This window comes from Lolium rigidum, chromosome 3 (genome assembly GCF_022539505.1).
Source record: "Lolium rigidum isolate FL_2022 chromosome 3, APGP_CSIRO_Lrig_0.1, whole genome shotgun sequence".
Lineage (NCBI taxonomy): Eukaryota > Viridiplantae > Streptophyta > Magnoliopsida > Poales > Poaceae > Lolium > Lolium rigidum.
The window spans coordinates 326,688,393-326,701,585 of record NC_061510.1 but is presented as its reverse complement, the minus strand read 5'-3'; positions in this window follow the sequence as shown (position 1 = coordinate 326,701,585).

Below are 13,193 nucleotides of genomic sequence, written 5' to 3'. Positions count from 1 at the left end.
GCGCTTCGCCGCCGGGGGGGGGGCGTCGTCGTCATCGACGCCGACGACGACGAGTACTACTGGGGGTAGTACTGCCGGCGGCCACTGCGTGCTCGCAAACTCTGGCTAGGGTTTGCTTTTGTTTTGTTTAAAGCCCATAAAGGGCTTTCTTTTGTGTAAAATTTGCCCAAAATAGGGCTAAGTTTAATGACCAACTAGTTTAAATTTATGTTCTGTTGTTTTCCTTTTTTATTTTGATTTTTGTTTTATTTATTATATATGCGCTGCGTTCGCGCGTTAGGCGCAGCGCGTGACCTAAACGGACACACGGACGCGGGCTGCTGTCCGCGTGTCCGCTCGGCCATCTAAACAGCCTAAAACAGACAACCAGCGTGTGTGTTTGAGTCGCGCGGTTGAAGATGCTGTAAGGCCGCGTCTGTCCGCCGCGCCCGTCCCTGGTGTCGAAGGGGCGCCGCGCCGCTCATGGTTGTCGCTGCCCGCTGTCAGAACGGGCGCTGCTCTCCGTCGTCATTGCTCCACTCCACTGCTGTGGTCTGGCTCTGTCCCCTCTCCTTTTCCCCCTGAGCAACGACCCATCCTCTTCTGTACACGGCGGACCGGGTGGACGGCGTGCTGTTTCCTGTCCCGGCCTCTTTTTTTTTGTTGAGGTAAGAGAGCATTATATTGCGTGGTTAACACGTACAGAAATATCTTGTGTTACAATATCCCAAATAGGATCGGCCAAGGCAGAAGTCCAAATACAACTACCTGAGATCTAGCTAATTTCGTCAAACTTTTGCTTCTTTATCTCGTTGATCGTTACCCAACGCTGAGATCTATTTGGTTCACTACAATTAAGTGTTGAAACTTGAAACTATAAATGAGTTGTCCAGCTCTAGGATGAAGTGCGTGACACCCAGGCCCGTCAGCACTTTGATCACCATCAGCGTTGCCTTAGCCTCTGCTTCGTCTACACTTCTACATCGACTGATCGGAGTGCAAGCAGCGATGATAACCTTGCCCTTGTAATCTCTCGCCATAGCTCCCGCTCCACCTGGAAGGTCCGTTCCCAAGGAAGTAGGCACCAGTATTGAGTTTGATCCAACCTACCGGAGGCGCTCGCCATATCCTTCTTCCAGGGTCAGAACTGAATTTTCGTTTTCAATTTTTATGAGGGGTAGACTAGCCCAGGGGAGAAGGTAATTACAAACTCACACGGACCCAACACAACTAAGTTTTTCATCTATATACGTGAGGGAGGAGGGAAGAGGCGGGGGCAGTCAACCGCCGCACGCTCCAAGCAAGGAGGCCCAGGAGAGCACGTCATCACGCCGGTCCAGAGGGAGGCGACACCTCCAGAGAAGGGCATCGTCGCGGCAGCACTTGCGGACCAGCGCCAGAGATGGGGCGAGGTGTTGGAAAACCACCCCGTTCCGATGCTTCCAAAGATACCACAGGCAAAGCAGCCGGAAGGAGGAGCTCGTAGTAGCAAGGATATCCCCGGGCAGGGAGACTAGGGCGGCATCCGAGGCCAGCAGGCTTGGCGGCGGCGAGGCGCCGATGCCATCCCAAAAACTCCAGGCAAAGGGGCAGCCAAAGACGAGGTAGGAGCAGGTCTCAATCACCCTTCCGCACAGCGGGCAGCTGCTCTCATCCTCCGCCAGGATCGTCTTCCAGCGCAAGTTGGCACGCGATGGGAGGCGGTGCTGGACCAACAGCCAAGCGAAGACCCGCACCCGCGGCGGAGCGTGGTTGAGACAGACGAACTCGAAGAAGGGGCACTGCACGCCACTGAAGGTACATAGCTTGTACAGCTCAGCAACCTGGAGCCGGCCATGGGGAGCGGCACATAGCACCAGAGAGCGAGTATCATGCACCGTCGTGCAGCGGACAGCGCCGAGATCAGCCAGGAAGAGGGCCCTCTGAGAAGAGGCAGTGGTCGATAGCCGGGGCGCTAGGAAAGCGTCCAGGCCCCTCGCGAGGACGTGGGCGATAGTGGCCTCCGGCGTGGCGAAGAAGGAGAGCAGGTGGGGGAAGGCCACGCTCAGCTCACCCACGTGGAGCCAAATGTCGAACCAGAAGGACGTGGCCTCCCCGTCGCCGATGGAGACCTTGTTGATGGAGCGGTACAGCAGCAGCAGGCGACGGAGCACACTCCAGTGAGGCCTGCACAGCGCCACGCCATGCTCCGTCGCGAGGGAGTTCCCGCCAAAGGAAGACCAGACCCACGAGGGCCATGAGGTCCGGCCGCGGTGTGGAGCCTGTGGAGGAGTTTCACCTGGAGGCAATCGTTCTGATCACGCAGTGATCGAACACCGAGCCCACCCTCCTCCTTTGACCGGCAAACCAGGGTCCAGGCGATGAGGCATTGCGCCCCGGAGACGCGGTCCGTGGCCGCCCAGAAGAAGGCGCGACGACAGCGGTCGAAAGCTTCCAACACCTCCGGGGGGAGGTTGAGGGCTCCCATGGCGTAAGTGGGGAGGGCGTCGAGGACGGCATTGATGAGTGCGAGCGCCCGCCATAAGATAGGAGCAGCGCCCGCCACCCCGAGAGGTACTTGTCCACCTTGGCGATGAACGGTGCAAACGCCGCCAGCTTGAGCTTGTCCACTGACAGTGGGAGGTCGAGGTAGGTCTGGGGGAACCCCTCAACACTGCAACCGAGGACACCCCGAACGATAGCCATCACCGCCTCATCGACGTGCATGGGCACCACCGTGCTCTTGTGGAAGTTGATGGTGAGCCCGGTGGCGCAGGAGAAGCTATCGAGGATGTCCCGGATCCTGTGCACCGCACCCTCCACCGCCCGGAGAATGATGAGAGTGTCGTCGGCGTACTGGAGCACAGGGCAGGGGAGGCCGTCGACGAGGGGGTGCTGGAGGTGCCCGTCCAGCTTGATCATCCGTTGTAGCATGTCTGCCACGATGAGGAAGAGGTAGGGGAGGGGGGATCCCCCTGCCTGAGCCCCCGCCGGAGGTCAATCCACCACCCCGGGACCCCGTTGAGCAGGATCGCAGACCTAGAGGTGGTGAGGATCTGATCCATCCAATCACACCAGACCGCCGGGAAGCCCCGCACCAGAAGGATTCGCCGCAGACTCGCCCACTCGATCGAGTCGAAAGCCTTCGCAAAATTGAGCTTCAGGACGAGGCACGGCACCTTGCGCCGAAAGCAAGTCTGAAGCAGCTCGGTGGCGTAGACAAAGTTCTCGGATGTGCTCCTGCCCGCAAGGAGACCGGTTTGGTCGATGTCGACCAGCCCCTCGATCTGCAGCTAGAGGCGAGACGTGAGAGCTTTGCAGATCATCTTGAGGGAGCAATTTTGGAGCGAAACTGGGCGGTACGAGCTGGGGGCGATGATGTCGTCCTTCTTTGGCAGCAGGACCACATGGGCCCTATTGATGCTGCCAATGTCGGCCCAGCCCACGTGGAATTGGTCGAAGAGGCAGCGCACATGGGGTGCAACATCCGCCCACACCGCGCGGAAGAAGCTGGGCCCGAAGCCGTCCGGTCCAGGAGCGCTCCCCCGGTCCATGCCATCCACCGCAGCGCGAATCTCCGTATCGCTAAACGAGGCGACCAGTGGGCCGAAATCAGCCCGGGGAGCGTCGGCGTAGAGGGCCTCGACGTCGAAATCCCAGGTCGGCTTTGTCGAGCGACCGAGGAGGGCGGCGTAGAAGGAGTGGAGTGATGTCTACGGGAGCTTCTATTCTTGTAGACAATGTTGGGCCTCCAAGAGCAGAGGTTTGTAGAACAACAGCAAGTTTCCCTTAAGTGGATCACCCAAGGTTTATCAATCTCAGGGAGGAAGAGGTCAAAGATATCCCTCTCAAGCAACCCTGCAACCACAAAGCAAGAAGTCTCTTGTGTCCCCAACACACCTAATAGGTGCACTAGTTCGGCAAAGAGATAGTGAAATACAGGTGGTATGAATAAGTATGAGCAGTAGCAACAACACCAGAAAAGTGCTTTGCTATCCAGGACTGGCGGGTGGATGATGGTGGTAATATTGCAGGCAGTAGAAACGCAGTAAAACAGTAAACAAGCAGCGATAGCAGTATTTAGGAACAAGGCCTAGGGATTATACTTTCACTAGTGGACACTCTCAACATTGATCACATAACGGAATAGATAAATGCTAACTCTACACCCTCTTGTTGGATGATGAACACCACTAATTGTGTAGGATTACACGAACCCTCAATGCCGGAGTTAACAAGCTCCACAATATTCAATGTTCATATTTAAATAACCTTAGAGTGCAAGATAGATCAACATAACCAAATAGATCACATCAATACCATCATAGCAATAGTTAACTTCATAATCTACAAGAGATCACAATCATAAACTACGCCAAGTACTACATGATGCACACACTGTCCATATTACATCATGCAGGAGGAATAGAGTACTTTAATAACATCACTAGAGTAGCACATAGATGAATTGTGATACAAAACTCATATGAATCTCAATCATGTAAGGCAGCTCATGAGATCATTGTATTGAAGTACATAGGAGAGAGATTAACCACATAGCTACCGGTACAGCCCTTAGCCTCGATGGAGAACTACTCCCTCCTCATGGGAGACAGCAGCGTTGATGAAGATGGCGGTGAAGATGGCAGCGGTGTCGATGGAGAAGCCTTCCGGGGGCACTTCCCCGTCCCGGCGGCGTGCCGGAACAGAGACTCCTGTCCCCCAGATCTTGACTTCGTGATGGCGGCGGCTCTGGAAGGTTTCTCGTACCGTGGCTTTTCCCGTATCGAGGTTTTAGGTCGAGGGGCTTCTTATAGGCGAAGAGGCGGCGTTAGAAGGGGTCTGGGGCCACCAGACAATAGGGCGGCGCGGCCAGGGCCTGGGCCGCGCCAGCCCCATGTGTGGGCCCCCTGTGGGTCCTCTCTGGCGACTCTCGGGTGTTCTGGAAGCTCCCGGGGATTCTAAGATGCCGGGCGTTGATTTCGTCCGATTCCGAGAATATTTCCTTACTAGGATTTCTGAAACCAAAAACAGCAGAAAACAGCAACTGGCCCTTCGGCATCTCGTCAATAGGTTAGTTCCGGAAAATGCATAAAATCATCATAAAGTATGCATAAAACATGTAGATATCATCAATAATGTGGCATGGAACATAAAAAATTATCGATACGTCGGAGACGTATCATGGAGCATCGTAGCCTTCGCATCATGAGACACCACCAAGGCTCCATCCACGTCCAGGGCGCGGATGTGGTTCCGACGCAGGCGCTGGGAGGCGCGGGCATGGAAGAAACGAGTGTTCTCGTCCCCCTCCGCCACCGCCCTGAATATGCCCCTCTGCTTGCAGTAAGCTGCTCGGGCGAGGATGAGCTCGCAAAGCCGGGTCATGTACTCATCACGCAAAGACAATTCCCCTTGCGAGAGAGGTCTGAGTTCCTCAGAAAAATCCAACAAATCAAGAATAAAAGAACAGTCATTCTCAAGGAGAGGTGTATAATGGTGTTTCCTTTTCCAAACCTTAGCTGCAAAGCGGAGGGATTTCAGACGGGCGTTGATGTCGATCGCAACATCCGCAACCATAGCGGGACGGAACCAGAGAGGGAGGGTGGTGGGGAGGAAGAGGGGGTCGAGGATCCACGCATTCTCAAAGCGGAAGCATTGAGCGCGCGGTATATCGGTGGTGGCGGTGATTAGTAGGGGAAGTGATCGGAGGTGGGGCGAGGGAGGGAGGAGAGGGCAGACTGGGGGAGATGCAGATTCCAAGCATGGTTTTATCCCTATCATAAGACAAAAGGAAGGAGACAGAGTGGGCAGTTGTCTCACACCCCTTCCCATGGATAACATCATTCCAAACGTATTATGCCCTCCAAAACAGCATTAGAATCCTAGATTCCGTTAGTTCGTCGTTATGTCCAATGAGGATTTGAAACCGACCGTTGCCCATGTATCTGAAGGACTTCTCGCCGGGCAGTGTCCAGTGCTTGTGCATAGCATGGCGAAGAGCTGAGGCCTTTGTGCACCGAACCGTGGCGTGGTGCGCGTCTTCGGCCTCTTTCCCACAGATCACACATTGGTTATTTATCTCAAGGGTTCTCCTATGTTTATTTTTTCTCTTTGATAATGTGTTTGTAGCCACTCTCCGGCCTGAATACTCGAATCTTAGGCCGCACTTTTCCTCTCCAAATGACGTTCCAGCATCGGTCTAACTCCATTTGGTGCCAGTGCCGCTACTATCGGAATCACGGTTTTGAGAGGTATATGCACTATTAGTCCTAGAACTTGTCCTTGACGTGAAGTTTAGTCCGCTAACTTGAAAGAGGAGCACCGACCATCCATCAACTTGCTAATCTGTGCAGATTAGGTCCTTGGCCAATTTGATGCCGACATGTGTACTGCCACGGTGGCTAATGATCTCTCATCAGTAATTTTGCACTAGGGTCCCCGAAATCCTGAAATATGCATCACCGGGTCCTTCCACATCTGCCTGCGCTGATTTAGCGGAAGGAGACACCGTTTACTCCTCTCGATTTCTTTTTCCCCGACCCTGCCGCGGTTTCCTTTCGCCCCCAACTCCGGCGCCACCTCGAGGTCCTCGCGGACGTTCCGGAGCTCCGATGCCAGCGGTCATGCGCGAGCGCGAGTGGAGGGAAGACCCGCCCGACTATGGTGAGCCCCGTTTTCGCCCAGAAACGCTCTCCTCGTTGTCTCTGTTGGCGACGACGACCATGGCCGTGTGCCTTGGCGACGACGATCTGTACTGAATTAAGTTTATTTGGGCATCGTGTGAACTGGTTCACAATCCGTACGTGTTAGGTCAGATCACGTTTCCCTTTGCACTCTGCAGATCAAGCCCTCTGAACTGGTTCACAATCTGTAAGTTTAGTTCAGAAACAGAATTTCGTTCTTGTTTGTTGGGGATAGATGGGCTGTGGCCACAGTACAGCTACGGTGGATGGCCTTCATGCTGCAGAAAAACCATGGCCGTGTACTTGCAGACGCGCAGCGATCACAGCCAATAAAATTCATGGATTTCGTCAGTTGTGTGTATTTTGTTTCCTGTAGTCTATTTTGTTGATTTGTTGGAGCACAAAAATTGCATAAAATTGTTGGTTTTAGAGATTATTAAGTGGATACACATTGTTTGCAGCAATCTGTAGCATTTTTTGGCATTAAAATTGAGATTTTGTGGTCAAGTTCTAAATTGCGATCACCTATCTGGAGTTTTTAAGCAAGTCTTTAAAAAGTTCTGAATTTTGGCCACGTCTCTGAATCTCACATGTGTGTATGCTTTGATGCAATAGTAGTTGTTACCAGTTTCTGATTCTTTTCTGTTTCATGCAGTGTTCTACGGAGCCGAAGAATCTGACTTCTTCTCGGTAGAGGTTGTGCACAATGAACTCTTCTGTAGTTTGCGCGATAATCTGCAATATGTATCCTGTTCATCTACAGTCTTCGACTATTGCAATGCTGAAACTTGGTCCTGTCTTTGGATTGATGAAATATTGACAAGATTGGGGTATGTGAGGGATGGAAAACTGCATGTCTACTGGTGTTATCCTGGGAAAGACATAACAGATGGACTGGTACCAGTAGAGTGTGATGTTGACTGTGTTGAAATGATCAAGGCTAGCCGGACTGTGAAGATACTTGCTCTGTTTGTAGATCACACCAATTTCCTAAGAAATATAAGGGACGATGTGATACTGAATGGTGTACCTAATTTGCCTCTTGTCATCAGCCCAAGAAATTGCCAAGAATATTTGATACAACAGCTAGTCCATCTTCTAGTTCAGATGTGTTGTTTGCAGATAAGGGGAAATCACCATAATTTGTTCCAGAGGAAGTGCAACTAGATGACAGTGATAGTGAACAAGACAGTGACTTCTATGATAGTGACTACAATGTAGAAGAGGGGATGATGATCTCTTTTCTGAAAATATTGACACCTCTTTGAATGATTACAATGAGAAGGAATTCTTTGATGAAAGAGAGAATGAGGTTGCCCTTGATGATGAGGACCTTAATCTTGGCAATGAAGAGAGGCAGCATTTAAAGAACAAGTTCAAACCTTTCGATCCAGAGATAGACATGGCTAATCCAACCTTCAAAGTAGGAATGACTTTCAGTGGTGTGGAGGAGCTTAGGAAAGCATTGGCTGCATATAGCATAAGAAATAGAATCCCTATCAGAAAGGTGAAGAATGATAAAACAAGACTAAATGTTGTATGTTCAGATGGTTGTCCATGGACGCTCAAAGCATCAACAGACACAAGACAAGGTGGCTTCTATATTACAGCATATTTAGCAAAACATGATTGTGAAGGTGTGTGGCCACTCGAAGCTCTCACTGCAAAAATACTGCAAGAAACATTCATGCATGAGTTCAGAAGGGTCGTTTCAGCAGATTGTTTGTTACCTGATGTAATGGCACTGTAGGATAACGTTGCATAGAAAACAAAAAATTTCCTACCGCGAACACGCAATCCAAGCCAAGATGCAATCTAGAAGACGGTAGCAACGAGGGGGTATCGAGTCTCTCCCTTGAAGAGATTCCAAAGCCTACAAGATGAGGCTCTTGTTGCTGCGGTAGACGTTCACTTGCCGCTTGCAAAAGCGCGTAGAAGATCTTGATCACGATCGCTTCCGGCGCCACGAACGAGCAGCACCTCCGTACTCGGTCACACATTCGGTTGTTGATGAAGACGACGTCCACCTCCCGTTCCAGCGGGCAGCGGAAGTAGTAGCTCCTCTTGAATCCGACAGCACGACGGCGTGGTGTCCGTGGCGGTGGAGAACTCCGGCGGAGCTTCGCTAAAGCTACGCGGGAGATATGGAGGAGAGGGGGCGGCTAGGGTTTGGGAGGGGGTGGCCGGCCACTTCAATGGGGCGGCCAGCTTGTGGTCTTGGGGTGGCCGGCCCCTCCCTTGGCCCCTCATTATATAGGTGGAACCCCAAGTGTTGGACTCCAAGTCTTCGAATAAGACCCGAAACCAAAACCTTCCATATGAAAAGGAAACCTACCTAGGGTGGGAATCCCACTTGGGGTGGGATTCCCCCCTTCCATATGGGGGGGGGGGGTGGCCGGCCCCCTAAGGGGGAGTCCACTTGGGACTCCTCCCCCACTAGGGTTGGCCGGCCATGGAGGTGGAGTCCCACCGGGACTCCACCTTCCTTGGTGGTTTCTTCCGGACTTTTCTGAACCTTCTAGAACCTTCCATAGAACCTTCCGCATCATTTTAATTCACATAAAATGACATCCTATATATGAATCTTATTCTCCGGACCATTCCGAAACTCCTCGTGATGTCCGGGATCTCATCCGGGACTCCGAACAAATATTCGAACTCCATTCCATATTCAAGTTCTACCATTTCAACATCCAACTTTAAGTGTGTCACCCTACGGTTCGTGAACTATGCGGACATGGTTGAGTACTCACTCCGACCAATAACCAATAGCGGGATCCGGAGATCCATAATGGCTCCCACATATTCAACGATGACTTTAGTGATCGAATGAACCATTCACATACAATACCAATTCCCTTTGTCACGCGATATTTTACTTGTCCGAGGTTTGATCTTCGGTATCACTATATACCTTGTTCATCCTCGTCTCCTGACAAGTACTCTTTACTCGTACCGTGGTATGTGGTCTCTTATGAACTCATTCATATGCTTGCAAGACATTAGACGACATTCCACCGAGAGGGCCCAGAGTATATCTATCCGTCATCGGGATGGACAAATCCCACCGTTGATCCATATACCTCAACTCATACTTTCCGGATACTTAATCCCACCTTTATAACCACCCATTTACGCAGTGGCGTTTGGTGTAATCAAAGTACCTTTCCGGTATAAGTGATTTACATGATCTCATGGTCATAAGGACTAGGTAACTATGTATCGAAAGCTTATAGCAAATAACTTAATGACGAGATCTTATGCTACGCTTAATTGGGTGTTTCCATTACATCATTCATACAATGATATAACCTTGTTATTAATAACATCCAATGTTCATGATTATGAAACTAATCATCCATTAATCAACAAGATAGTTAAGAGGCATACTAGGGACTTCTTTGTTTGTCTACATATCACACATGTACTAATGTTTCGGTTAATACAATTATAGCATGATATATAAACATTTATCATAAACATAAAGATATAAATAATAACCACTTATTATTGCCTCTAGGGCATATCTCCTTCAGTCTCCCACTTGCACTAGAGTCAATAATCTAGATTACATTGTAATATACCTAACACCCATGGCATTCTGGTGTTGGTCATGCTTTGCCCTAGGGAGAGCTTTAGTCAACGGATCTGCTACATTCAGATCTGTGTGTACTTTGCAAATCTTTACTTCTCCATCTTCGATGTACTCGCGAATCGAGTGGTAACGCAGCTTGATATGCTTCGACCTCTTGTGTGACCTTGGCTCTTGTGCATTGGCGATGGCACCCATGTTATCACGAGTAAATGATTAATGGGTCCAATGCACTAGGAACCACACCGAGCTCTACAATGAACCTCTTCATCCATACCGCTTCGATGAAGCCTCGAAGCCGCTATGTACTCGATTCCGTTGAAGACTTCGCCACCGTGCACCGCTTCGAGTTTGCCCAGCTTATCTGCAAGCACCATTCAATATAAACACGTACCTGCATCGTGACTTAGAGTCATCGGGATCGGTGTTCCAACTTGCATCGGTGTAACCACTTACAACGAGCTCTTGGTCACCTCCATAACAAAGAAACATATCCTTAGTTCTTTTCAAGTACTTCAGGATATTCTTGACCGCTGTCCAGATGTTCCATTCCCGGATCACTTTGATATCTCGCTAGTCAAACTAACAAAGCATGTGCTATATCCGGTCTAGTACATAGCATGGCATACATGATAGATCCCATCGCCGAGGCATAGGGGATATTACTCATCCTTTCTCTTTCTTCTCGTCGTAGCCGGTCCTTGAGTCTTACTCAAGACCTTGCCCGGTAATATAGGTAAGAACCCTTTCTTACTTTCGTCCATTCTAAACTTCTTTAGAATCTTGTCCAGGTATGTACTCTGTGATAGCCCTATTAGGCGTCTTGATCTATCTCTATAAATCTTGATGCCTAATATATACGATGCTTCACCAAGGTCTTTCATTGAAAAACTATTATTCAAATAACCTTTAACACTGCTTAATAGTTCTATATCATTGCCGATCAATAATATGTCATCTACATATAATATCAGGAATGCTACAGAGCTCCCACTCACTTTGTTGTAAATACAGGCCTCTCCATGACACTGTATAAACCCGAAGTCTTTGATCACCTTATCAAAGCGTCGGTTCCAACTTCTCGATGCTTGCTTCAGTCCATAGATTGAACGCTGAAGTTTGCATACTTTGTCAGCATTTTTAGGATCGACAAAACCTTTGGGTTGTACCATATACAACTCTTCCTCAATGTCTCCATTAAGGAACGCCGTTTTGACATCCATCTGCCAAATCTCATAATCGAAAAATGTAGCTATTGCTAACAAAATCCTCACAGATTTTAGCTTCGCTACAGGTGAGAAAGTCTCATCGTAGTCAACTCCTTGAATTTGTCGGAAACCCTTTGCGACAAGTCGAGCTTTATAGACAGTAATATTACCATCAGCATCTCTGTTTTTCTCTTGAAGATCCATTTATTCTCGACAGCCTTTCGGCTATCAGGTAAGTCTACCAAAGTCCATACTTTGTTATCATACATGGATCCCATTTCGGATTTCATGGCTTCTTGCCATTTGTTGGAATCTGGGCTCATCATCGCTTCTTCATACGTCGCAGGGTCCTCATCATTGTTATCCACAATCATGACATTTAGACAAGGATCATACCAATCAGGAGTGGTATGTTCCCTTGTCGATCTGCAAGGTTCAGTAGTTTCCTTGTTCGAAGTTTCATGATCATTATCATTAGCTTCCTCTGTTGCCGGTGTAGGCGGTACAGGTACAACTTCCGGTACTGCGCTACTCTGATCAACGAGTATCGATTCATCAATCTCTCGAGTTCTACTTTTCTTCCAGTCACTTCTTTAGTGAGAAATTCTTTCTCAAGAAAGGTTCCGTTCTTAGCAACAAAGATTTTGCCTTCGGATTTGTGATAGAAAGTATACCCTATAGTTTCCTTAGGGTATCCTATGAAGATGCATTTCTCCGCTTTGGGTTCTAGCTTGTCCGGTTGTAACTTCTTTACATAGGCTTCGCAACCCCAAACTTTCAGGAACGACAGCTTAGGTTTCTTATTAAACCATAATTCATACGGTGTCGTTTCTACGAATTTTGATGGTGCTCTATTTAAAGTGAATGTAGCTGTCTCTAATGCATAACTGCAAAATGATAACGGCAAATCAGTAAGAGACATCATAGAACGAACCATATCTAAGAGAGTTCGATTACGACGTTCGGACACACCGTTACGTTGAGGTGTTCCCGGCGGTGTCAATTGTGAAAGTATTCCGCATTTCTTTAAATGCATGCCAAACTCATAACTTAGATATTCACCTCCACGATCAGATCGTAGAAATTTAATCTTCTTGTTACGTTGATTTTCTACTTCACTTTGGAATTCCTTAAACTTCTCGAAAGTTTCGGATTTATGTTTCATGAAATAGATATACCCATATCTACTTAGATCATCTGTGAAGGTTAGAACATAACGATAACCACCGCGCTATGCTACGCTCATTGATCCGCACACATCGGTATGTATGATTTCCAATAAGTCAGTAGCTCGCTCCATCATACCAGAAAATGGAGTCTTAGTCATTTTTCCCATTAGACATGCTTCGCATCTATCAAGTGACTCAAAGTCAAGTGATTCAAGTAATCCATCGGTATGGAGTTTCTTCATGCGTTTCACTCCAATATGACCAAGACGACAAGTGCCACATATAAGTAGAATTATCATTCAATTTAATTCGCTTAGCATCAATGTTATGTATATGCGTATCACTACTATCGAGATCTAACGAAATAAGCCATTCTTTTGTGGTGCTCGACCATAAAAGATATTATTCATAAAAATAGAACAACCATTATTCTTAGACTTGAATGAATAACCGTCTTGCATTAAACAAGATCCAGATATAATGTTCATGCTCAACGCAGGTACAAAATAACAATTATTTAGGCTTAAAACTAATCCCGAAGGTAGATGTATAGGAAGTGTGCCGACATCGATCACATCGA